At 39.8% G+C, this 27,433-nt stretch overlaps 1 long non-coding RNA gene across 1 annotated transcript; it reads left to right on the top strand.

Annotated features, from left to right (window-relative positions):
- Positions 1-2,233: 2,233 nt before the first annotated feature.
- Positions 2,234-26,391, top strand: LOC112540337 (uncharacterized). The gene is made up of 4 exons (XR_003084406.2): positions 2,234-2,366; positions 16,616-16,801; positions 17,430-17,576; positions 26,044-26,391. It is a non-coding gene; the product is annotated as an uncharacterized LOC112540337 (long non-coding RNA).
- Positions 26,392-27,433: the final 1,042 nt, after the last annotated feature.

Genomic DNA, 27,433 nt, shown 5'->3' on the forward strand with positions numbered 1-27,433 from the left:
TGGTCCAGGAATGGATGCAACTGACACACAACACAAAGCTGTGCAAAGCCTCCCCCTAGCTACAGCTGCCACCTGCTCCTTGAGCAAGAGCCATGAGTTCAGGAGGACCCACAGATTGCACACTGGGTCTGTTTGGGGCAGTGGCACCCCATCCAGAACCAAAGGTGGAGGTTCCCTGCAACAGGAGGTCCAAAGACCCAGAGCCATTCAGTTTTGCTTGGGTTGAGCTGAAGCCTGTTGCGCCCCATCCAGGCCCTCAGAGCCTCCAGGCACTGATACAGAACCTCCATGGCATCACTCATGCAGTAGTTAGTCTCATGAAACAAATTTAGCTTGGAAGGTGCTTCTATTTATGAAGTTTACAGTTCCAGTTCTATGCATACTTATTGATATAGGAATAAGCCTCATTCACAATAGTGAAACATACTTTAATTTTTCTTCCAAGGAAACAGAGCAGCAGCATAATGTCTTTTTGTATGTATATAAGTATGTATGTATTTATTTTATCAAATTTAGTATGGCCGCCTACTCCAGAAGACTCTGAGCAGCTTAAAATATCATCTATAAGGATAGAGGTCTACCTTCTATCTGCAATAAAATATGTATCATGTGTCAGTTTGAATTATTCCCTACAATGTGAATACTGTTTGGATTCTGGAGAATTTTTAAAAATCTGTACAGTATTATCTGTCAAATGAATGATATCAACACCTGTATTTTGATCTTCTTCCCACAATCATATAATTTATAGATCATACTGCAAGAACCTATGCTTGGGTTATATTTAATATCAGCACACTTAAGCTTTCTGATTAACTAAACCAGCCTACTTTGTAAATAACAGAAATTACAGAATGAGGATATTCTGTAATTGCTTTGATTAGAAAAGTGCACAGACTCTAACATGCTAAAAATGGTAGACTATAAGCTTTACTCATTTGGAATGAGTAAATTTCACTTGTAGAATATGGCATAATGAATGTGAGCAAAATGAGGAGAATTTTGTCAGTTCAGAAGCTAAGGAGACTTGATTATTCTTGGTTATTTTAGCATCAACATTTACACTGATTATTCCTAATATAAAATTACATCTCCTGTCAATCACCAATCCTATACTTATAGTGTTGATTTCCTGTTTATTGGTTGTTCCCAGAGATTACATTTAAAAAATAAGCTCAGTTATATATTCTGAAAGTCCAAATCTTGCATGCAAGGAGACAAGATAAACTTGCTGTGCAACTTCACCTCCCTAACTGGCATCTAATCCTGGGAAAGCAGCATAAGCCTCCACCCTTCCAGATTGCTTACATGGGACAATACTCTACCTTTACTCCATAAGAAAAAGAAAGCAACGTGGAGATAAGACTGGGAAAAGATTTTCCACAGTCAAGTAGCAGTGATACAAAAATTTAGCAGTTGTCTTCCCCCCAGTATTTGTTTTCTTCTGATTTTAGTCTCTCCCATCTCTCCCATGGCTGTTTTTCTTTAAAGGATAACAAAACTGAAACAAAGACTTATGCAACTACTGGTCACATATCATTTGGCTGTATCTTGAACCTTTAGAAATTTGCACTTGCTATTATCTGTCCTGTCTCTGTTGACAATCACTGCTAGCCATCTGACTTCCTGATTTTGAATTCCCTTGCAAATGACTGTAAATCCCCAGCTGAACAACTTTCTCTTCTTAACTCTGCCAATTTATATGGGTTTAGGAGAGAACTGGACACATTAATGGAGAACTGAGCTATCAGTGGATATGGCTTCCAGAGTAACAGGCCACATACCTTAAACACCAGTTGCTGTAGGAAATAGCAATCTATCAACCATTACTCTATGCTTGCTAACTTCCTGAATGGACCTGGTTGGCCACTGTGGAACAGGGTATGCTGAATTAGATTGGTGAATATATGTGCGTTTATGAACAAATACATGTACAACTGCCTTATTTGAGGCTTCCTCCGCACGTATTCTCTTTAAAAGAGACTCCATCTGAACATCATCTACTGCATTTCTTTTTCTGCCTGAATCACCGATCCAGGTTCAAGGCCAGGTTGCTCCACCTGTTCAGACCTGAGCAAAATGCTCTCCTCCCTCTAATTTGGATCGGCCAATCCTGTCTCTGTTGCTGAGGCTTGGCTGTTTAACAGGCGTTGCTCTGGAGACGAACACTCAAAAACAGACTGACGTCAATGTGTAGCATCCACGGGAATGAATCTCGCAACGTCATCATTCTTTTGCCCTTCCCCTTCAGCTATCACTGGTAACGCAGACTGCGGCGTCAATCGCGGAGGGAAGGGAAAGGAGGAGGCCCCAGTTGTCATAGCAGCACCGGGAGGTGGGGTTCGGTTGCCAAAGCAGCGAATAAGGTAAGGCTCGGTTGCCATGGCAGAAAGAAAGACTGTTTTGTTTTGGGTGGAGCTGTAATTAGGGCAGCGAGGGGTGTTCCAGGTATAGAGGCCTCATACAGAGTGGAAAAAGACTGGGCTTTGATTGCTGAGCTCTCTGGCTAGTTTTTCAAGCTGATGCCCCAGGGATAACTCTTAGAAATATGGGGAATATAGAATTCTGACGTCTCTTTCTTCCAGGCGTTTGAATAGTATCTGCTCCCATTTTTGGAATATCTGCAATTTGCACACCTCTTCTGCGGGAGGAGGCGGACCTGTTATATATCTTCCCCCTCCTCCAATGGAGGAACCTGAGGAAACCCACAGGCGCGTGCAAAAAAGGGGAATCTCTCTCTGACGTATTATAATGATCACCTCAGGGGAATTAACTAAATTCTGCTCTTCGATAAGGCAAAGCAAACGATTGGGAGCTTTATTTTAGTTTTGATTTCCAAGGTAAAGAAGGAGAATTTCAACCAAGACAGGGAAATATGTAAAATAGTCTGTGATCAAGAGTTTACATAAGTATGCACTTCGCTAGAAAAAAAAAGTAATTTTGATTTTTTTTCAAAAAAACAAAACAAAACCCTATTTAATAGACTTTATCCCATATTTCTTAAGTTGACCTGTATGTGTTGGTCAATTCCTCAGCATGATACAAAAAGCAGGTCAATAGGGACAAGCATGATCAAATAATACTTTAAAAAAGAGTCTGCTGAATGTTCACTGCTTGTGATTCTTTACACATCAACACTTCCTTTCTGTGATACGTGCAAGTTCTTACAGAGCAGTTTTAGAACTCTTGGAGGAAGTCATAAGTTTTTTTTTGTTTAAATCAGTAGCCAAACCAGAGACTTATTAATTGCTCAAGGACCATATTTACTCTTTGCCTGGCCTTGGGTTATAGTGAAACATTTTTGAGCTTGGAAAATCCTGATTCAGTTGATTGTTAGAGCTATTTTAAAGTCAACAAATAATTACCAGAGAAAAAGGATTAAATAAGATACCAGTTTCTGAGCATATATCAAATGCAACACTCAGACTGAAGAATATTTAATGGCCCAATTAATATTAACTGAGAGCCAGTTTGGTATACTGGTTAAGGCACCAGACTAGAAATTGGGAGACCATGAGTAGTAGTCCACCATAGGCATGAAGCCCACTCAGTGACTTTGGGCCAGTCGCTCTCTCTCAGCCTTAGGAATAAAGAAATAGGAAACAAAATCCTAAAATTTTGCCAGGAAAACTGCAGGGACTTGTCCGGGCAGTTGCCAGGAGTCAAGACTGACTCAGGTGTATGTGTATGTGTATGTCTATAAGTACGCAAAGTTGTCACATAAACTAAAATTTGTTCTAGGACAGTCAGAAAGCTATTGTCAGAAAGCAACTAGGCATTGAAAAACTCATCTATGAAATGCATAACATTTTTAAGATCCCAGACATCTTAAAAATCAGAGTTAAAAACAATATTATAGTTTTTAGCTACCGCGTATGCATAACTATCTTTCTGTGTATCCTGCTTTCTGCCTATGTTAGGTAAAACTATAATCTTCTACCAAGCAGTATAAACTGGATCAACAATAAAAACTTTCCTCATCCAGATTGTATGTAGACCATTTGGTATGCTATAGAGCACAGTGTTAAAAGTCATAAGGTTATTTTTTCTTCTATTATTACATTGCTGAAACCACACAACCATTCTGTTAAAATTCCAGTCTTTGGAATAGCTATCATTTCAGAATTAATAAACTTCCAGATCCCAAGATATTTTAGAATGAGATACTGAAAAGGGTAAATAAAGCATGTGGCAAATAATATTAACTAATAAAAATTGGACTTCTGTGTTTGTAGAACTGAGTCATTCTATTTTAATTGGAGCTGACATCACTATTTCTGTCTTCTAGACATATAGGGAAATTTCTTCAGACGTGTTAGGGAACACCCAAGCACAGGTAATTCCCCAAATGAACATTATGAACCACTGTTGAAAATATATTAATATTATATTTTTAATTAATTGATGTTATATCCATATTGCTTCTCCTCCCAGTGAAGCTCAGAACAGTTAACAAGAGAAAGAAAATATAAAGAAAATTGTAATATTATATGCTTTGCTGTAGGCATGTGCATCACATTCAGATGAATCCCAAGACAAACCAGGTTAGTTCAGACTTCAGGAGATGTCCACATCAATGCAGATGAGTGTATTTGTTTGTTTGCTTATTTGTTTCAAACAGCTTGAATTCTGATGAGGTCTCCCAAGGGAACTTAGCGTATTGGAATTCAGAAGCATCCAGAAATACTGATAGATGTATCTCTAAGCACACATTAAAAAAAGGGGTGGGGGTTCAGTCATGTGGTTGTATCCACCATCTTGACTTTCTTCAGCCCCATTCTACTCTCAGCATTCACTGGCAATCACAGTGAATGGTTTGACCAACATTCTCTACTCACGGGGTGGTTTTGGACAGGATTGTTCCAGCATTTAGTACTCTCTGTGAGTCCATTCGCCCAAGAGCAATAAGCTGTATATAATGGAGATTCAGGTTTTTAAGTAAGATTCAGCCCGAAGTTGAAACAGATGATCCCTAAATCAGTCAAAAGTTTTCCAAATTACAACATAGACCGAATCTCTATCATTCCCATTTTATGATACAAAATAAAAGGGAATAAATATAAACTGATAGGAAATGAATTAATTTATAGATTTTGAGGTAATAGCCTTGGTCTAATTTAAAAATTCTTCTCAATTTATACTTTTTGAACTCTGTTACAAACATTTTTCCGGGATAATGTAATTATTTGCCTGTTTCATATGGCTGGAAAATAATTACAGGGTTCCTGCAGTACAAGTAACTGATAATAGATATACATTTCTGCATCAGAGTCTTCCTCTTAATGGATGGGTAACAATCTTATGTCTCCAGAAACTTTGGACTTTGGTTCCTATTGTCTTCAGCTAGAATGGTCAGTGACAGTGGGAATTATAATCCAAAACTTCTGGAGGATTCCAAGTTATTTAACCTTAGATAAGGGATGATACTTATTTCCATGCTACTGAAGGCTTCATCTTAAGATGGCCAAGATGCTTTTAAAAGCATAGAAGCAAGCCTATATTTTTTTTTACTGTGTATCAACTCAGTTGGCTACTTTGTTTTCTCACTGTTCTAAATTATAGGATATTATTAAGTAATGCTAATTAAATAAAGGCATCCTTTATTCAAGATCAACTCCTAGTGACTACATCCATGCAAATCTTTTGGCAGCATTATTACTTACATTTTATCACTAAGTAAAACTTGCTACATATGATATTCCAAATTATTTGAGGAAGTTTGTGTGTTTTGAAACTTTCCTTATTTCGGTTGGTACATCATTTTCCCATAGGGCAAGGAGGTACAGTGGCTTATCTATGTAGCGTATGAGTGTTGTTTGGTGTTGTGCAGCCTTCTATCATGTTCATCTTGCCCATTAGTGGTTTAAGAATGTTCTGAAGTGGAGAAGGGGAAGTGATTTGGATGACGCACAATATCATTGTATCTTCTTGTGTAATAGCCAGTCTTGTTTCTAAACTTGCCCAACATTTGGCAAAATCCAAACAAAACTGAGTATTTTGCTAGTTCATCAAGGTCAGAGGACAGGGGTGAAATCAGTTCTGGTATAGACATTTTTTTCCCTGCTTAAATATCCTCTACTTCTTATCTAAGCTATCAGAGATATCATGTATCTTTTGAAAAATCGTATATGGTTGTTACTTTTGTAAATATGCAGATGTATTTATTTTAATCTTGTATTTTTCCCTGCAGTCCACAAGTTACTAAGCTTCCTTACCCTCCCCTTCCATATATTATAAGTAGATTATTTTTAAATTTATAATTTTATTAAGAATTTTGATCATAATAGTAAAATCTAATACAAACTAAACTTAAAGAAAGAGAATAGAACAGAAAGAGTAAAAAGTGCAAGGGAAAAGGAAAAAAGAGAGAAGAAAGAGAAAAGTAAGAATAAAATAAAGAGAAAAGAAATATGTAAAGAAGTGACTTCCAATATTCATCACAAGTGTAAACAAATTTACTGACTTTTCATCACCCCCTCTAAGGTTACAATAATCTCTTCATCCCATATCCCATCCCTTCTCTATAGGCAAATTCATAAAGCATCATTTTTTCAGTCCTGTTGTCAGCAGAAAGTCCATAAAGGGTTGCCAGAAGTAACAACATATGTTGTTTTAACCTTGATTAAATAAACGAACTTTATATTCCTTTCTTTTACTTCTAACAGTCTTAATCTTTAGTTCATTCAAATATTGCCATAGGATTTGATTTCTCTTCATTTCTTTTTTATCCCATCACACAGAGTTCTTCAGGTCTTTAACAAGCCTCTTTTGTAAATCCAGTTAAAAAAATGATCCAGATCACTTTCTTGGTTTATCATTTGTATTTCCCTTTTGATTTTTAAAACATCAGCCAGTTTCTTTTGTATATCCAGTGAGACATCCTTTTCCAAGTTGTTCTTTTGGCCTGTCATTTGTAAATCCACTTTTGGTACCAGCTCTATCTTGTCAGATAAAATTTGTTCCACATCTGTAATTTCTTCAATAACATATTTTGGACATTGTCTATCCATAGAGGCAGACATCATGACTGACACTGTTGATATTGTGGCTATTAATTTTTGGGTCCATTCTTCAAAAGTCTCCTTTAGTATTCTCAATGTTATAACCTAGGGGTGGGCAGCATGATGTTGTGTTGGTTCACCTCCTTTCTCCAGGGCTGATTCCAGTCAGTGGTGGTTGGGGAGGAGAGATTCTGCCCTTGGCTCCTGCTATGTGCAGTATCACAGGGTTTGATAATCTTCTCTCTCCTATTTAACATCTACATGAGGCTGCTCAGTGAGCTCATCCGTCACCATGTGGTAAGGTATCACCAGTATGCTGATGATACCCAATTACATATCTCTGCCTCTGGCAAATTAAGCAATGCTGTGAATGTCTCATCCCGGTTCCTGGAGGTTGTGAGGGTCTGGATGGGGAGCAACAGGCTTCAGCTGAACCCTGGCAAGACTGAGTGGCTTTGGGTTTTGGGGCCTTCTGGATCTAGGACTATGCCATCTTTGGTGCTGGATGGGGTGGTACTGCCCCAGAGAGACCAGGTGCACTATCTGGGGGGGGGGGTCCTCCTGGATTCACGACTCCTGCTCAAGGAGCAGGTGGCAGTTGTAGCTAGGAGGGCCTTTGCACAGCTTCGTGTTGTGTGCCAGTTGCACCTGCTCCCGGATTGGGGGGCTCTGCTCATTGTCACTCAGGCTCTAGTCACCTCCCATTTGGACTTCTATAATGTGCTCTACATAGGGCTGTCCTTGAAGAGCATCTGGAAGCTTCAGCTGGTACAAAATGCAATGGTGCGGGCAGTTATGTGTGTCCCTAGAATGGTACACATCACACCTCTGCTCTGCGAGCTGCATTGGTTGCCAGTTTGCTTCTGTGTCCAACTCAAGGAGCTGTTTTCGACCTTTAAAGCCCTTCATGGCATGGGATTGGGTTACAACTGCCTGTCCCATCAGGTCTGACAGAGAAGGCATGCTGCGGGTCCCATCTGTCAAGGAATTACATTTGGCAGGTCCCAGGAGGCAGGCCTTCTCTGCAGTGGTGCGCACCTTGTGGAATCTCCTCCCCCCGGAAGTGAGGTTAGCTCCATCCCTCTTAACATTCTGCAAGTCCCTCAAGACCTGGCTGTGTGATCAGGCCTGAGGGTCCCAGGGGACTGAAGAGATTTTGTGATGGCTCCCTTACTGCAGTTAATATCATCCTCTCTTGTTTTGTGTGCTTTTTATAGTTTATAGTTTTTAATTATTATCGTTTTCCATGTATTTATTGGTCTTTTCTTAATTAAATGTTGTACGCCGCCCAGAGTCACTCTCTTGTGAGATGGGCGGCTATTCAAATATGATAGATAAATAAATAAATAAACTTTTTGCATCATTTTGTAGGTTCCAATTAATTAACATAAAAGGAAGGCTTGTGTTTTTTTCCTCTGCCTAGAATCTTTAGTCTTCTCTAGTATCCAGTTTTTAAAATAATAAAATTACTTATCTTTGTCATGTCTTGCAAAAACCAAAACAGATCTATTTCCCACGAGAAGCTGTTTGTTCTTTATAATTAATTCCAAAATCTTATTGTAAAAGTTTCTATATTCCAAATTTATCTGGACCCTTAGTCCATTTATAACTTTCTAAGATCAAATATTATTTAGCTTTTTGCTGTTTATTTCAAATCTTTAAATTCTTAAGCTTATGATTAAAATTTTCTTTCATTCAGGATTGAAGGCAAACTCACCCAGCATTTTTAAACTTGTCATTTGGAAGTTCTCTAATAGCTTAAAAGTAGTTAATATGCAATTTCCAAAAGCGATTAGAAAGTGAGGTTGGCAAACTAACTATGCTTTAAAAGGTGCTGACCGCAGTTGCGAGCAAGATGGCTATTCCCATCGTTTCCCAGCACTCACACCTGTAGGGGACCTCACAGGGAGCAGCTGTTTGGAGGACATGTGGGCAATTTCCCATCTTCTCCTTGTCTGGAGAGGTTATCGGTTCCTTGGTTCCTACTTATTGGTTCTTTGGTCTTTGCTGCAGTCGTCGGTTCTGCTTTTGTGGAGATGTCTTCAGTGTACCATTCCTCCCCTAGAAGCCAGTTGTAGGTAGATTGTATAGATTTTACTAGCATGTTTATTTGTTTATGTAATTAATACATAGTGCAGAGTGCACTAAGTCATAATATGGTTTGTCTGCTTTTGTCTTAGCATGTTCTGTGAACTAGATTTGTAGTTCACTAGTATATTTTATAACACATCTTTTTGTTTACTAGCCTGGCTATGCCTCTGGGTCCTTAGGAAAGATCTTTCTTCAAGTCTTATTTAGTGCTTTATGTGACAGTAACTGGGACAGCCTGCTGTGAATTCCCCAATAGTGAACACCTTCCCTGTGGAGATATAACTAGTGCTGATATGCATTGTAATTTCACACCCACACATTCCTTCTCAGTCAGGGTTATAATAAATAAAATGTTTATGGTACGGCCCTATGGTATACAAAAAAAGATAATAAAAATTGTTATCCTTTGCTTGATCATGAACAGAATTATTAGCAGACTGATATCAATAGGGAAAGAGAAAATAAATAGGAAGAACCATTTTTGGACTGGTGTCATTCAATGTGCAATGACAGTGGCAAAAAGATCCATTACATGAGTCAAATTAGTGATGATGCAAAACTGGAAGGAATTATAAATGTGTTAGTGGTTAGGATAAGTGTAAACATTATGTTATTAAAAGGAAGAACTAAATTAATAGCACAATGAAATTCAGCGCTGGTGACTGGAAAAGTTTACTGTATAAGAGGATTGTCTGAGGTACAAGCTTAACTGGCCAGGTTCCAGAACACAGTCAATTTTTATTTCAGCAAGTCTAGAATAAAAAGCCAATTTACATTCAGGATAGTAGCAATTTTACCAGGGAGAGGATTAGGGCTAACAGCTTTTTGGATAAATTTTTGCTCGTTGCCCAGCAAGTGGTAAGCAAAATATGGTTTTATTTAAGTTTTAATAAGCAGAAATAAGAGGCTTTGTTTTATGCAAAAATTCTACTGTCAGGTATTTCTAAAGAAATTGTAAATGAGTGAATTGAAGCATTTTTGATAATGTTTTTATTTTAATAATCACTTTTTATCTTTTTATAATGATTGTTTTTATCCATTTGTTATTTTATTTAATTGTTGCATGCTGCCTAGAGTCGCTTTGTGTGAGATGGGCAGCTATATAAATGTGACATATAAATAAATAAAATTAATTAATTAATTAATCCCACATAATACCTTCACAAGAACAAATTGCCCTCATGCCAACCTTTACCATCGTTCAGGCAGAGAGAGTAATATTCCAGTAGCTGCCTTTTAAAAAATGATCAGACGCTATTGAATGATTGTATGTACCCTTAAATATCTCATGAGGAAATATAAGTTGCGCCAGGGAAATTACTGGAATTATAAATTGGATGGGGCTGATGTTTGCCAAGGATGAAATTCAAGAATCCCCTATGCTTAGAGAAGGTGACATGACAGAACTAAAGCTCGTAAACTCATATAAGATTTGTATAGCATATGGCTCATTCAGTTCTATTATTAAAGCAGTGATCTTGTAAGCAAGGGCCAAGGTTATTCCAGCCAGTTGACTGATTAGACTGGACCTGACTGATTGCCTTGATGGACCAATGGAACGTGGGCATCTGCAGGAATTTTTGGATGGGTGGGAAGGAGGGAAACTGTAGAGCAGGATATGATTGTAATTTTATTCATGTAAAGCCACATTTTTAAATGTGTGCTACTGGGTATTTTTGACAACTCCAGTTCTTTCAAAAATTAGATGCCACATGACTGCTTAGGAAGATTGTCCTGTGTGCTAATAAGTTACCTTATATCAAATCAGTCTTTGGGCTATCTAGTTCAGTACTGTTTATGCTGACTGGCAGCAACTCTCCAGTGTTTCAAATTGGACTCTTTCCTGGTCCTACCTGAAGACATCAAGAGCTGGAAGTGAAAAGAGGATGACATCACCCATTCTTGCACTCCAGGAAGCAGTGAGCCAACAGAAAGTGTAGATCTGCCTAAATGATCCCAGCCACTCAAACTAGTCTTGAGAGGGGAAACAGGCAGAGAGCCAGGGCAGTCAGGTCTGGCCCCATGATTGAAGCAATTAACACCAATACTGCTGAAGGCTTTAAATGTACTCACTGTGGGAAAGTACATGCATAGAGGACAGAATGTACTGGTACATATGAATGCCACAAATATAAGAAAAAAGGTCACTTTCCAGTTGTCTGTCATACTTGAAAGGTGAGAGAATTGGCAAAACAAGGTGGTATCAATATACATTTATTTTGGAGACCAGTTGCATGACTTGATGACTCAGCCAAATCATGGAAAGCATCTTGATGGATCAGTAACAATGCAGCATACAGTTCTTTAAAATAATGCAGTACAGTATAGGAGCAGATGTAATTGATTTCAGAATCTGTTTACAGAAGCTGCCAGACCCTGTCTCATCTCTCACAGATTACCAGATTTCTTGCAGGCTCTGGCAGTTAGGGCTACTAAATGTCAGTGTCCAAAGCAGAAAACATATTTGCATATTAATTTACAAATTCATTTGTGCCATACTTGCATAATTTGCATGTTATTTTGTGTTACATTTTTAGTCTTTTGGCCCTAGCAGCCTCAGCTTACAGTATGCTTTTGGTTGGGTTTTGCTATTTCATGCTTTCAATCATGTCTAATTTTTAAACAAATCTCTTTATTTCATTTGTATGGCAAATAATATAACACAACTCTTAAATGGTCACTGGAAACTGGATTAGGAGCCAAAACACCAGGACAAGAATGATCATTAAATAAAAAGAGAACGTAAGATAAACTATAATTTTTTAATTATAGATGTGTTAAATCACTATTCAAATGCCTTTTAAAAAAAATCTCCATTCTTTTCTGCTTTTTCCTGCTCTGCATAGAATCTTTTCTCTTCAGCAGTACAACTAAACCAATTATCTCAGTGCCCCAGGTACTAAGTTACCAGGTTTATTCCATCTCTGCTTTATTGCTCACCTGCTTGAAACTATAATGATAAATGCTTATTCGGCTAGTAAAGAGTAAACTATACAGCTTAACCCAATTGTGCTTGGGAGAAAGGTTCTGTGTTTTTAAAAAGAGAGAGACAGAGAGAGTTTCAATACTTTTGGCCTTGAAGCCCTAACACATCCCTCTTCAATGCTACACACAAAGAGTACTGTTCAGCATTGGTGAGAAAAAAATCTGAGGAAATATATGGTGCTGTTAGCTGTATCTGAGCCAGAGAGAATACAAGGCTGCTCCAGAGCAATATGGGTCATGGCTAGATGCTTTATATAACCCAGAACCACAGAGAAAAACCAAAATAGCTGCCTCCCTGCTGCTCAGTTAAGTCTCCTCCATCAGACATGGATAAAATTAGAGCAGGTGGTGACGTGCACCTACGTCTACATAAGGACTCTAGGGAGACAGAAAAAGCCAGGTTTGGGGCTCTAGCATAAGCAGGAGAGGCTGCCGAGACTTCAGACAGAAAGAATCTGTTACTCGGGCAAATGTACATGAACTCAAAAGGCAAGGAAAAGGAAAAGGACAAGTTCAGGGTGTGTGGTCATTCCTGTTACAGAGAAACACAGGAAATTGTGCTACTTACATCAAGTGTGTACCAAAATAATGGGAACTGCACATTAACCACACTGATTTTGAAATTATGGATTGGAAATTTTTATTAAATCTACATTGGAATTAAGGACATTTGATTAAATCTGCCCCTATAAAACAGCCTGTTGGAATCAGCAGCAGACATAATGGTAGTAGTGGTTCTAATCAGGATAGTCCTTGTGTTCTAAATGAGGATCCCTGCAATGGATAAGACTTTTAAGGAAGAGGCAGAGCTGCAAATTGCATCATGTTGAAAAGAAGCAGGCAAATTCTGAATGTATTGCAAAAGAAAATGAGGTAAAATGGCCCATGCTAGAGAAAGTATTAAACGTTCTGATCTATATTTAGGCATATAAATGTGCTTAAGGCCAATTTCAGAGATGCTGGCCATAATTCTTAATGCCTTTAGGCCTAAAATAATTGCTTTAGAAATTGAGGTCAAAGCTTTTTAAGAGCCTATATATATGGGTATGTATCAGATGTCAAACCTGAATCTCAGTGTTCCAGCTTTAGCTTTGCTTCAGATTGAAGAACAGGATAAAGTCTACAGCCTGGATTCTGATTAAATGTGTTATTTCAGGGAATATAAAACACCATAGTGCAGAATTGTATTGTGCATTGTTACAGTGGATGGGGGGAAATCCCATCCAAAGAGATTCAGATACAAAAAACTTAAAAACTTAGATCTGATTTGTCAATCAAACATAAAGCTGTCAGTTTAGATAGTGGTCAGAAAGCATTAAACTCCAAATAACTAATGAGGAGCAGAAAAATTCATCTCTGAGGTGGGTTTTAATTAGGGGACTGGGTAGCTCCATTTTGTCTTTGTTTCTCTGTGGGAGGACAGAGCATTTCTCCTGGGGCTGGTAACTGCTAGGTCAGAAAGTCCAATCCAAGAAAGCTGGATTGCAGATCTAGGAAAAATGCAGCAATCTGGTTGAAGCTAGATGCATAATTAGAATTCTGACTTGTTTATTGGAAAATTACCTCAATTGTGGTCATTTGCTAATCTTTGTTTGCCTTTCTTTTGTTCTCCTATATCCTATTTCCTTGTGCCCTTGTTCTCTGAGTGTGTTCCTGACTGGAGGGAGTAGGCTGAAGAAACCTCTTTGAATTAGTTGTCCAATTTTCCCTGAAACTATTTTAATTGTAGCATACTCTTCCTCCCAACTAGGCATAGCCTTCCTCCCAACTAGGCATAGCTACTGAGAAAAGTCAGAGATTTGCCACTCCACTCCTCACAAATTAAACCAGTGCAGAAAGGAGCCTGTCCTGGAATAGAATGGGTGGTGGGTGCCTTGTGGTCCAGTCCACAACATTTCTGTTTGTGCAAACACATGCCCCATAACTGCATTACAATATCTAGAGTCTAAGTGTTGAGAGAACTGAGGCACAGATAATCTAATAAATCCTAACCCATCCAACTGGCATATATGTGTACCACATTAAGTCACTAACCATCTTGAGTTTCTCTTACTTATTTTGTTATCTGCTCATTGAAATTACTCCTGAAGCAATTTTACAACTTTTATAGATGTCTACATTATTAAAACAAGCTATTTATCTGAACTGGGCTGCTGGAGATGCTGTGTTTGGAATATAGTCTACAATCTGGAGGGCTGGAACTTTAGTGTCTTGTGCCTTTTACTGAGAACCAACCTTGAACATGTGGTTGACCATAAATGTAGCAAATAAAATGGAGGCTATACCCTCTTTCACCCTGTCTTTTAGACATGATCAGGGTTAATCCCAGCTCCTTTCTTTGCCTAATCCTATTAGACCCAAATTGACCCTCTCTGTCCCCAGACAAAGCCCCCCCTGCAATCCTATCTAAACCAAAGAATAGAAGCCTCGCTCACCAGCTCACAAGCACAGCCCAAGGGCAGCCCTAACAAGGGAATTGCAACATAGGGGAGACCCCAATTTCCGTCCTCAATCAGCCTGATTACCTCAACATTCCATCTAATTAACAATGGGCTTTCCCAGCTCTGCTGCCCTTCTGAAAAGGCCCCTTTGCCTAACAATAGAACTAATCCCAGGTACAGGGACAAGGACCTGCCTAGCTTCCCCAAACTGGCCAGCAAAACAGATACCTAGGATTTCTTGCCTTGTACCCCTTAATTTCTATAAAAATCTTTGCTTTCTCATTGTTTGGGGTCCTTCTTTCTTATAAAGCAGGCACCCAACGATCCTTGCAATAAACATGGTTCTTCTCAGTGTTGTGCTCTGTACTTCTGAATTTTCCATGACACTGCATTTTATCGTGAACCACCCAGAAGCTTCGGCTATTGGGTGATTTAAAATTTTTAATAAAATTTAATAAATAAATAAAGTAAATAAATGTAATTTGCCCAAGTGTTCAAATGTAGTTTGAACATTTGTTGGAGTTTGGAATAGAACTTAAAACCAAATCATTTCTTTGTGCTCCCAGTACTCTTTCTCATTGAGGATTACTCTGCAAATTCCTTCATCCTGCACTCTTTTTTCTTTGCTCCTGGTCATGATGCTTGCCTCTGCTACATTGGTTCACATTCAGACTTTCCACCAGTTGCTCTACTGTCACCTCCATATCTACAATTCCTCCTTTGGGGATACCCAGGAACACAACACTGCCTCAGAATTTGCAGTAACTTGAATGTCCATCTATAGGCATTAACATAGAGCAGTGCCATTTCTAGCATACTTTAATGCCAACCCACATTTCCTTTTGTCTTTACCAGCTGCAGATCAAATCACATTGAACATGTGGATGACCAAAGACTTGAAATTCTGGAGCTCTGGGCATGCACCTTCAGCCTATCATTGCTTAGTACAGAGGATGCAAGCCAATCAGTGCAGCTCTCTCTGCTTCAGACTTGCCAGTTGCTGCATTTAGTGTCCCTTCCTGAAGAGCTTCGAGCTCTTCACGAATTAATAAATATTCTTCTTTTCTTCACAGAAAAAGAAGCAACTGTCTGCTTGCTCCCCTCCCTATATGTATATGTGTGTGTGTGTGTGTGTGTGTGTGTGTATGGAACCTGCCGAAACATTTATCTCGTGTTTTGCAAAATCGTCCACTCAAAGTGCTGGCCTAGTGGTTAAAGCACCAGGCTAAAAACCAGGAGATGGTGAGTTCTAGTCCTGCATTAGGCATGAAAGCCATCTGGGTGACTTTGGGGCAGTCACTCTCTCAGCCCAACTCACTTCATAAGGTAGTTGTGGGAAAACAGGAGGAAGAAGGAGTATTAGGTATGTTCGCTGCCTTGAGTTATTTATAAAAATAATAAAGGAGGGATAAAAAATATAAAATAAATAAATAATAATAAATAATAATTTTTGCCTGGAAAGTTTGATTTTTTAAAAAAACTATTAGCAAATGCTAATGCACTGACAAACTAGAAAATACACTTCTCTCCATGGTACCAGATCATTATTGCAGGTGGGATGTGTTATCCATAACTGCAAACCAAATATAGTAACAACTTTATGTCAACAAAATTGCAATCTAAGGTTTTCTACAAGCTAGACTGATTGAAATGGAGCTGAAAGGCAGTTCATGTGTTTTGGGGGGAGGGTACTGGGCGTATTTGGGGGTGTGGCTGTGGTCTCTCAAGTAAGGCAACACCAACAAACACCAAGAGATTGGGGTGGGGGGAAAGGGGGCAAGGTTCTAGTGATTTTAATAGTTTGAAATAAATCACATTGGTTTGCTATTAATGTCATGTGATTGAGAGGAAGGCCGTTTATCGACAGAAGTGGGAAAATCATTGTGTGGTAGAGCTTGTTAATCACTGTCTTAAATTAATTCACACACAAAACAGTTTTCTGTTTTTGTGCTCTTCCCTTTCTTATGTCCTTTTAACAATGTAAGCACTTTTAAGTAGTAGAAGAATTCTCCTCTGCACCAAGCAGGGTATTCACACTGTTACTTGCGGACCATTTCTTAACTCACAAGGTAGTTTTGAATGTATTTTGTCTTCTAGGGGTATCAGTGATCCTGACCAATTTTGTGTCATCTGAAGATCTGATGAGCAGTCCCTCCAAATTTCCATCCAAGTCATTAATGAAAATAGTGAACAGTAGAGTATCCTGCACTGAGCAAAGGGTTGGACTACAATTCTATAAATCTACACATCTACTCTAATTTCTGATTGAATTTTAAAGAACAGGTTTGGAGCTACTTTTTAAATATCCCATCTTTAACAATAATCAACAGTATTGTTACCCCTTATTTAAAAAAAAAATGGAACTGAATTTTTTAAAAATAATTCAGACTTTTGATTTTCAAGATCTCCTATCCCATTTCAGTTATGGGTAGTCCTCGCTTAACGACCGCAATGGACCAGAAAATTTGTCATTAGGCGATGTAGTTGTTAAGCGAGTCACCACATGACTGGACCTGATTTTACGACCATTTTCGTGATGGTCATAAAGTGAATCATCATGTTGTTAAGCAAATCATGCAGTCGTTAAGCGAATCCAGCTTCCCCAATGGACTTTTTTGCTGGAAACCGGCAAAAAAGGTCGCAAATCGTGATTGCATGACCGCAGGATGCTGCAACTGGTCATAAATGCAAGCTGGTTGCCAAGCAGCTGAATTGCGATCATGTGACTACGGGGTGGTGCAATGGTTTGCGATGGGTGTGTGAGTACAGGTCGTAAAGCACTTTTTCTGAGGCTGTCATAACTTCAGACTGTTGTTAAGCGGTTGTTAAGCGAGGACTACCTGTATTGAATTACCATACTGTACTTTCTAGACACTTTTCTATGTTGCTCATGTAATTTTTTCCATCCCAGTTTTAGGTAAATTGTTAATATTAACCCATAGAAACTGGACCTAGTGTGATCTCTAAAGACTATCTCCAACTCAGCTTTAATTGGAAGAGCATCATTATAGAATCACAGAGTTGGAAGGCGAGATTACCATCTCTTCCTAACAGTAAGGTCAGTTCAACAATTGAACCAAAATTGTTTTTTAACATTCAGTAGGCATATGTCTTCCTATAACTTAAATTCATTATCCCATAGCTTGTACTCTGGAGCAAGAGAAAGCAGATCATTACTTTCTTCTATGACATAGAATCTACGTGAGATCCTTTTGGGTATTTGAAGAGTGTTATCCTATCCCCTCTATGTAATCTTTTCTTAAGACTAAACATACGCAACTCTTTCAGTCTCTCTTCATATTACTTAGATTCTACTCCTCTAATCATCTGGTAGTCTCTTCCTGAACATTTATCAGTTTCTCTGAATCTTCTTAAAGCACAGTACTCAGAACTGGACATAATACTCAAGGTGGGATTTGACCAAAACAGAATAAAGTGGAACAATTACTTCCTGTTATTTGGGAATTATATTTCTGCCAATGACCTATGGTGGGCAACCATCCTTGACCTTTTAATACCATCAACCATGGTATCCTTCTGGACCAACTCCAAGTTTGAAAGTGGGAGGCACACTGTTATGTTGTTCTCCTTCCTCTATGATTAGTTCTAATCAGTATTGGTGGAAGGGGAACAGTCTAGCCATAGGCCTCTTTCCTCACTTTTCTTTGACATCTACGTAAAACTGGTCATCTGTCAGTATGGGATAAAGTATCAGTATGCTGATGATACTTGATTGTACCTCTCTGCTTTGGGCCAACCAAGTGATGCTGTCAAGGTGCTGTCTATGTCTGGAAGCTGTGGGGATGTGGGTGGGGAAAATTAAACTTTAATTCAATCCCAGCAAGACCAAGTGGTTGTGCTTTTGGGTCCTTCCAATCCTAGAATGGAGATTTTCCAGCGTTAGTTTTGTAATGGGTTGTATTCCTCTGCTTAGAATCAGTGTGTAATTTGGAAATTCTCCTGGACTTAAGTAGGTGGCAGCTATGATGAAGAGGGCCTTTGCACAACTTTAGCTGGTATTCAGATTGTACTTGTTGCTGGACTGTGATGCTTTGCTCGCACTCACTCATTCCTTAGTCATCTCCTGATAAGATACTGCAATGCACTCTACATGGAGTTGCCCTTGAAGATCATTTGGAAGCAGCTATTGCTTCATAGTGCAGAGGTGCAGGTAGTTATGGGCATACCATGGTATGTTAAATAACACCACTACTTCACAAGCTGCACTGGCTCCTGATTGTCTTCTGGATGCAATTCAAAGTTCTAGTTATCATCCAGAAAGCCTACATAACACAGGATTGGGGGTTTTTTGCAGGACCACTTATCCCCAGTTATATCTTCTGTTTCACGCACTATTCTAGGTTGCATGCTGCAGGTTATTTCTTTGGATCAATGTCATCCAATCTGACCTAGAAAGTATGTCTTTTTGTGGTAGCATCTGCCCTCTGGAATGATCTCCCCACCCCAATATTTGACCCCAATTCTGCTGGCCTTTTGGAAAGTATTAAAAACCTGGTTTTCCCCAGGTTTTATGTCAGGATGTTAGATGTACCTGTCTCAGGGATGGATGATGTGGTAGCCAGCCAGAATGTATGTTTTGCAAATTTTATTAATTATTGTTTTTAATATTTTGCTAGCTGTCTAGAGTTGCTCTGGCAAATGGATGGCCATATAAATTATTTAAATAAATAAAAACTGTATTTTCCACTTAACTAAAATGTGCGAAAGTAGACAATCTCCATTTCTAGCATGCTGATAAAAACATGCCCAACAAGTCTTATGATCTTCAGTGTTCAACTGCATTTGCTGGTGGAAAAAGTAGCAAAGAGTCTTACTCATACAGTACAGCCTAATATAGCTGAGGGGTCTTTCCAGACTCTGTGGTTTTCCTGAAGAGAGGGGAGGAAATCAACTACTTACATAGCCATCTATCCTGACAATGTCACCACTTGATTTTTGTATTGTTGCTTCTCGCATTTCATTCACTAGATACATGAATGCCATGAAACATCTTTTCTTCTTTAAGAAAGTATGATTATCATATTTGTTCTAGTGTTCATTTGTACAACTAGGAGGAACAATCATGCTTATTTCATTTATGTATAAATATTGATAATTTAAATGTACAAAGTTCCAGTGTTCAAAGCTTCAATGTACATAGAAACAGGAAACTAGCAACTGATAAAAACCATCAAACCCTTTCTCCCCATTTCTCATCAAATCTGCTGAAATACACTTTCAAAGGATGAAAAGAACTACCCTGAGTAGGATAAGTGCATCTTGTATCTTTTCCAAATCTTTCAAAGTTATTCTGGATATTCCCATTAAAAAACAAACAGACATTTTCTTAGTTGGCCTTACTGCTTTCTAAAATAGTATGAATTAACTTCCATTGCCTCCTAGGCAACAGAACTCCTAGGCAACAGAATTAGTGTTAAACTGGTGTTTTCTGCACCATAATGCTTAAACATAAATGTTATTAAAAACCTCTCCATAACTCTTAGGAAGCTTTTGTCAATATTTCTCTGTGTCCTTAGACAAGTCAGTGTCTAAGGACAGGTGACTTGTCTTTAATATGGGGGAAAAGATTTATCTGCAGCAAATATGTCTATAGCTCTAGAGAGTATGTCGAGGAGCAGGTGGCAGCTGTGGCTAGGGGGACCTTTGCACAGATTCATTTTGTGCACCAGTTGTGCCCTTTCCTGGACCAGGAGGCTTTTCTCATGGTCACTCATACCTTGGTCACTTCTTGTTTGGATTACTGCAACACACTCTACATGGGACTGCCCTTGAAGACCACCCAGAAGTTACAACTGATCCAGAATGTGGCAGTGCATGCAGTGATGGGTGCCCCTCGGTTCACCCACATTACACCCCTGTTGCGCAAGCTGCACTGGCTCCCACTTTCCTTCCGGGTGCAATTCAAGGTGCTGGTTGAAAGTCCTGTATGGCACAGGATCAGGTTATTTGCAGGACTGCCTCTCCCTAAGTACATCTGCCCGTCCTACCGGATTGGATAGGATGGGCACACTTGTAGTCCCTTCCCTTAAATGTTGCCAACTTACAGACCTAGGAAGCATGTCTTTTCTGTGGCAGCCCCTTCCCTATGGAACGCTCTTCCCCCTGAGGTTTGGCAGGATCCTCCCCCCTTTCAATTTTCCAAAAAGCACTTAAGATCTGGCTTTTCCCCCAAGTGCTGGGATAGGGTAAGATTGGTGGTATTAACTTCTTGTAGGCTTCATGGGAAAGTTTAGCTATGGTGCCAGGTCTTTTGGTTTTAACATTCTTTATTGTAGACAGATATTGTTTTATTTTTGAGTTGTGAGCTGCCCAGAATTTGGTTTAAGATGGGTGGCTATATAAGTGTTTTAGGAACTTCTAAGAAAGAGAGAGAGTGATCTCTGTCTGAAATACTGAATGAACTGTGGACAGTAGTGAGCTAGTTAGACCAACAGTCTCACTCAGTACCTAAGCTAACATAACCTACTAAGCCATAAACTATGATATACAAATCATTTTGGTAAAAACCAAATAAATAATGTTGTGGCTTAGTGAACAATAGGAACCTGGTACTGTCCAATATCTTTATGTTGAAAATGAAGCAGCCCTGCCTCCAGACATTACATTGAAACCAAGCTTCTCTCTGTTCTGATTCACACATGCTCTAAGACTTAATTTGATTTGTTTCTGACTATGTTGTGTGAAACTGTGGTGATTTGTAAACTATGGTTTGTAGCCTCTGTGGCCTATCATGTTCTGCAGATACAGCTAACTATGGTCTATTCAGTTAAGCTGTTGTTTACATTGTGTTAATCCAAGTCTTTCAGCTTTACCTTTATCCCTTGATAAATACTGCCTGTCCTAACTGAGCTGAGAGGATAAACAGATTTTTTAAACAGAATAGTTTCTCAAGCAATCAGTTCACCAATATGAATGAGCTCCTTGTAGTTATTTCTACAAGTATTGCATAGAATTAAAAGGGGCAGAGTATGAATTTGTCCCTAACATTGTCTGGGAATCAATCAATCAAGGCCAATAGCACACTAACAGTATATCTCTATACATGTCTACTTAGAAAAATCTTTCATTAAATGCAAGGTGGCCTACTCTCAGATCATTATACTGTAATCCTTTATTTACCAGCATAATCATCACTATACAGTGGTACCTCGGGATACGAACTTAATCCGTTCCGTGACTCTGGTTGCAACTCGAGTTGGTCTCAAGTCGAGGTAAAGTTTCCCACAGGGTTCAATGTAAATCCGGTTAATCCGTTCCGCCCTCCGAATTTGGTCGCAACCCGAGGCGAATTTCCCCATAGGGTTCAATGTAAATCCGGTTAATCCGTTCCGCCCTCCGCCCGAATTTGGTCACAACCCGAGGCAATTTCCTCTTCAGAGCCTGACTCCCGCCAAGCCTGCTCTGCATTTTCTTTGGAGCCATGCTAACACGCACACCAAAAACCTTCACAAAACACCGCAAAACACACCACGAGCCTCACCGAACATCTCCTTGCTACCGCAACCTCGCCCACAGGAAGCCGCGACTGCGTGACAGCAGGGAAAATGGCCGCGGATCCGGTTCGTAAGTAGAGGCAAGTTCATAACCCGAGGTAAAATTTTCCTGCCGAAGCTGGTCGTAACCCGAAATGTTCGTTAGTAGAGGCGTTCGTATCCCGAGGTACCACTGTATACAAGAAAATAGTTTCCTGAGTTGACACTGAATAGGATAATGTACAAAAGCTATATTATCATACATTTATCTGAATGAGAAGAGAAGAATATCTGCATGGCTTTCATTGACATTAATGTTGATTGGCAATGATGTTAATCATACCATTTGGTGGCTGTTCTAACTCTTTTCCCCTCTAGGATCAAGTACATTTCACCAATTCATACAGAATCTCAACTTTTTTTTTTTTTTTTAGTAGACAGTGACATAAAGATTTGATGACCTTTCTGTATAAACAGGAACTGGGGAATGTGAATGCCTCATTCCTAAAACCTTCTACACTGCACATAGCTTCTTCACAAATTTGGTCCTATTCCCTAAAATAGCTCCCTATGGCATCTGATGCTTCCTGTACAAAGAGGAAGCTGAGGCCTATTGCACGTTCAGACCAAACATTGAACATCCAAGGGGATTTTAGTGTTGATAATTCTTCTGGAAATCCCCACAGCCTCAGTGGTCTGGCTGACTCAGAGCAACTTGCAGAAATATTAGCAAAAAGATGTCTGCATAGTACCTGCATCAGGGCATAAACTTTAACTATTTCCCTATATTCTGTATTATTGGTAATTTGTAACGTTTCAAAAGCTACAGAGTTATGCCTTTTCCATTTTATCTTCCATCTGCTAGCCATAACATTTAAGTCCAGATGGATGACTTCTCATAATTCTATTGCTGTAAAAGTGGAATACAGTAAGATGACTTTGATGCTCCCTGGAGCTATGTTAATGAGAAGGCATTATCTGGACCCTTTTCAATCAGGATTCATGCCGGGCTATAGTACCAAGACAGCATTGGTCACACTTGGGGATGACCTTTGGAGGGCTCGGGATAGGGGTGGTGATCCTGGCTCTTCTGGATCTTTCAGCGGCTTTTGATACCATTGACCATGGTATCTTGCTGGATTAGCTCCGGGGGTTGGAAGCGGGGGGCACAGTCTTGCAGTGGTTCTCCCCCTTTCTCCGTGGCTGATACTATTGCTAGTGGGGGAAGAGAGGTCCAGCCCTAGGCCCCTACTATGTGGGGTGCCTCGGGGTTCGGGTCTTTCTCCCTTCCTATTTAACATCTATATGAACCCACTGGGATAAGTCATCTATCTGCTGGCAATGGGTTTGGTATCATCAGTATGCTGATGATATCCAATTATATATTTCTATCCCATGTGGGCAGGTGATGCTGTTCAGGTGCTGTCTCAGTGCCTGGAGGTTGTAAGGGCCTGGATGTGGAGAAACCGACTGTGACTCAACCCTAGCAAGATGGAATGGTTGTGGGGTTTTGGCCCCCCAGGTTAGGAGAATTGACATCTTTGACTCTGGATGGGATAACACTCCCCCGCACAGATCTGCTGTGCAATTTGGGGGTCCTCTTGGACTCACAACTCCTGCTGGAAGAGCAGTTGGCAGTGGTGACCAGGGGGGGCTTTGCACAAAGTCATCTTGTGCGACAATTGTGCCCATTCCTGGACCAGGAGGCCTTGCTCATAGTCATCCAAGCCTTAGTCACCTCCCCTTTGGATTACTGCAATGTGCTTTACATAGGGCTGCCCTTGAAGACCATCCAGAAACTGCAACTGGTCCAGAATGCAGTGGCATGTGCAGTTTTGGGTGCCCCATGGCTCACCTGAGTTACACCACTGCTGTGTGAGCTGCACTGGCTTCCAGTTGCTTTATGGGTGCAATTCAAGATGTTGGTTATCACCTTAAAAGCCCTACATGGCACAGGGCCAAGTTACTTGCAGGACCACCTCTCCCTGAGGATATCTGCCCATCTTACTAGGTTAGATAGGGTGGGTGTGCTCCAGGTTTCCTCCCTTAAATGTTGTCATCTGATGGGACCTCAGAGGCATGCCTTCTCAGTGGTCACCCCAGTCCTTTGGAAGAGCCTCCCACTGGAAATCAGAGGGACCCCTACCTTTTTAGCCTTCCAGAGGGTTGTGAAGACCTGGCTCTTTTCCCAAACATTGGGCTAGGATGGGGATTGAGCTGCAAGGATCATAGGTCTGGTGCCTGGGGAGAAGGGTACTTTTGTTTTTAACTATGTTTTTTATGGATTGTTGTGAGCTGCCTACAGTCATCATATGAAATAGGCGGCCATATATGTCCTGTAAATAAATAAATAAGCAAGCAAGGAAGCTACTTTGATGTGATAGGTCCAGTTTACAAGAGTGGCTGTTTTAAAAAACCCTTGCCTCTCAAGTGAGTTTTTAAAAAATTACAAAAATAACACAAATGTGCTTATTCCTTTAAATGGGATTAGTTGCTGTACATTAACTGTCAAAAAGCACAGTGTACGTATTGTAGCATAATGACAAAATCTTTTCATAGTGAATAAATGGAATACTATAAAATAGTATCCAGTATAAAAGCTATAGTGAAGGTGTGCTAAGCACCAACAGGTTCAACCTTCAGATATCTTATTGCACATTTCAAAACCATATTTCTTAAGACAGGAGAGATATTTATACCTGTGGAGATTGCAGTATTCTATTCCTTTTATAAATTCCAAGATTTTCTACAGTTTGGGGGGGGGGAAGAACCACTAGGAAAACAACTAATTCAATTATAAAATCATGTGATTGCCTTATAAAAAACTAGCAAGCAGAATGGGGCAATTCACAGTAGATACTGCTTACCCAAACCTTTACTTCAGCATAGTTCAAAAGATCCCACTGAGCCCTATCTGTTCAGTTAGAACTGACTTGAAAAGCTCTTCATTCCTGTTGCTTCCACGATTATTTTAGAATTTTGTGATAGACACATTTTACTTTAACAGATATTTTTAGGAAGTTGTCAGGCCTACTTTTGATGGAAAGCAAGGATAAAATTTGGCCTATGATATCCTATGATAGGAGTATCTCTGGAAAAAAAGGGGTGGGAAGGGGATAATCCAACATACAGGAAATGCATAGTCTACATGTGATGTGTACAACTGCTGCAGAAGGATTGAACAGGAGTGCCTTATTGCCTTTGAATTCAGACAGGAACAAGGAGTGGGACATTAATTCTAGTCTCTGCCCTGAAATTTCTTCAAAAAATTGTGGTGTGGCCAAATAGTAGGACCTCTACCTCTAATAGGTGTAGGTGAACTTTCGATAGCTGGGGCAAAAGTCACTGTGGGTTAAAATTCTGCTTTTTTTCTGAGTTTTTGAAGTTTTTTTTTTTCCTTTGTTTTAAAAAAAAAGCACTTTAAGGCTTCAACTCTTGTTTTCATATATTTTGTATATTTCCTACCACAAAATGGGTGGAAACTGCTGTTTACTTCAACAGATATAAGTATCAATGACATGATGCTTCAGAAGCCACAAAAAGGGTGCTTGAAAGTTGTGTATGGCCTTGCAATCCCAGTTGCGTACCCCTAATCTAGAACAGAGCAATTCTGTAGGGAACTACTGGACAGGGCAGTAACATAATATTGACCATGAGAGCACTCCTACCCAGGCAAAAGGCAAGTGGATGGTTGATGTTGGGCTTTTCAGCAGAGATGTTCTATTTTGTTTAACAGAAAGTAATGGACAAGGAGAATTGATTAGCTACACTAGGCGGGCATCACCCAGAGAACCCATTACTGGATAGTATCAAAAACACCATAACCACATAAGAGGCATAGTGCTCCTTTTGGGGCCTTTCCCCACTACAGTGTTAAAATACCATCCAAATGTAGTAACATTTTTGTCTCCATTTGCCAATCTTTGTTGCATCTATTTTGTCATCTGGATTTGTGAGTGTGGGAGTCATCATAGGCAGGGTGATTGGTTTTCTCCTTTGGCTTCGTAGTTTTGCTATGTCTCCTACCTGCAGGGGAAACATCCACCAACTTGGGTGCTGCAGAAGGATCTGATCTGGAGTGCTGCCTGGGGTCTCTAGGAAAGTTTGTTTGTCCTTCTCCCATACCACATCTAGGTATCCCCCAAATTAAAATAATGTGAAATGAAGAAGCATATGAGAAAAACGCTGGGTAGAAATAACCCCAAAGGAGAGAAAGCGTACAAATCCTCACATGGTTGTGCAACTGACTAGGTCCTGTAGATCAAAACAACTGAATATGAAAACTGCTGGGCAATGTCGACTCTTGCATCAAGGGAAACACGTTTGTGTTTGTGTGTGTGTGTTAACAAATATAAATAAAATGGAAAATAAGTAACAAAAGCCCAGTTCGTCATCCCTTTTTATATTTTGCACACAGAAATCAGGAAAAGTTACACTACTGGATTTAAAGGTAAACGTGCATTTCAGAATACAATTAAAACAGAATAACGTAAAAATGCTTCTTGTTCTTCTGCAAATAGAATAGTGGAGATCTTGTCATTTTAGAATACTGTTAAAGCAAAATAGCACAAATGTGACTCCTCTTCTATAACGGTGTGTGGGAAAGACCTAGGGAGATGGGGCCCGAGAACAGTCAGGATAGCATAGCCTGCAGCTGGATAGTGGGTGGGGCAAAACGCTCAGAAGAGACCCCCCCCAATTTCTTGGGGTGTGAAGGAAACGGGGAGAGAATTGTACTTTCAGACTTGCAAGATTCTGTTAATACAGTGGTACCTCGGTTCACGAACCTAATTCGTTCCGCGACTCTGGTCGCGACCCGAATCAAATTTCCCCATAAGGTTCAATGTAAATATGGTTAATCCATTCTGACCCCTCCGAATCTGGTTGCGACCCAATTTTTGGTCGCATCCCGAATCAAATTTCCCCATAAGGTTCAATGTAATTACGGTTCATCCGTTCTGAACCATATGTTTTTTTAAAAAAAAAACGCAAAAATATGAAACAAAATACAGTATGAAGAGAGAGAACGCTAACCTTGCTCGACGCGACTTCTGGCGTGGAGGACAGGAAGGCGGGTGGGGAGGCGGTTATTGCTTGGAGGGAGAGTCCCCCTCCCTACAGGAAGCCACAACCACATGTCATGGGAGGGAAAATGGTCGCGGTTCCTGTTCATCACCCGATCCGGCATTCGTGAATGGAGGCAAAATTTTGCGAACGGAGCTGTTCGTGACCCGAATTGGTCGTGAACAGAAGCATTCGTGAACTGAGGTACCACTGTATAGGCTTACAATAACGTAGTTCATCTGGTCGTGTTTCCTATCTGGTCTACCTGGTAAGGCTGACATCTTCTCTAAATAAAAAGATGGAGCTCTGCTCTGCTTTGCTCTCCCCTGTTGAAAGCCTGGCAAGAAGTTGGTGTCAG

The sequence above is a fragment of the Python bivittatus genome, unplaced genomic scaffold (genome assembly GCF_059951505.1).
Source record: "Python bivittatus isolate LINGU-HERP-01145 unplaced genomic scaffold, Pbiv_v1 ctg000480_np1212, whole genome shotgun sequence".
NCBI lineage: Eukaryota > Metazoa > Chordata > Lepidosauria > Squamata > Pythonidae > Python > Python bivittatus.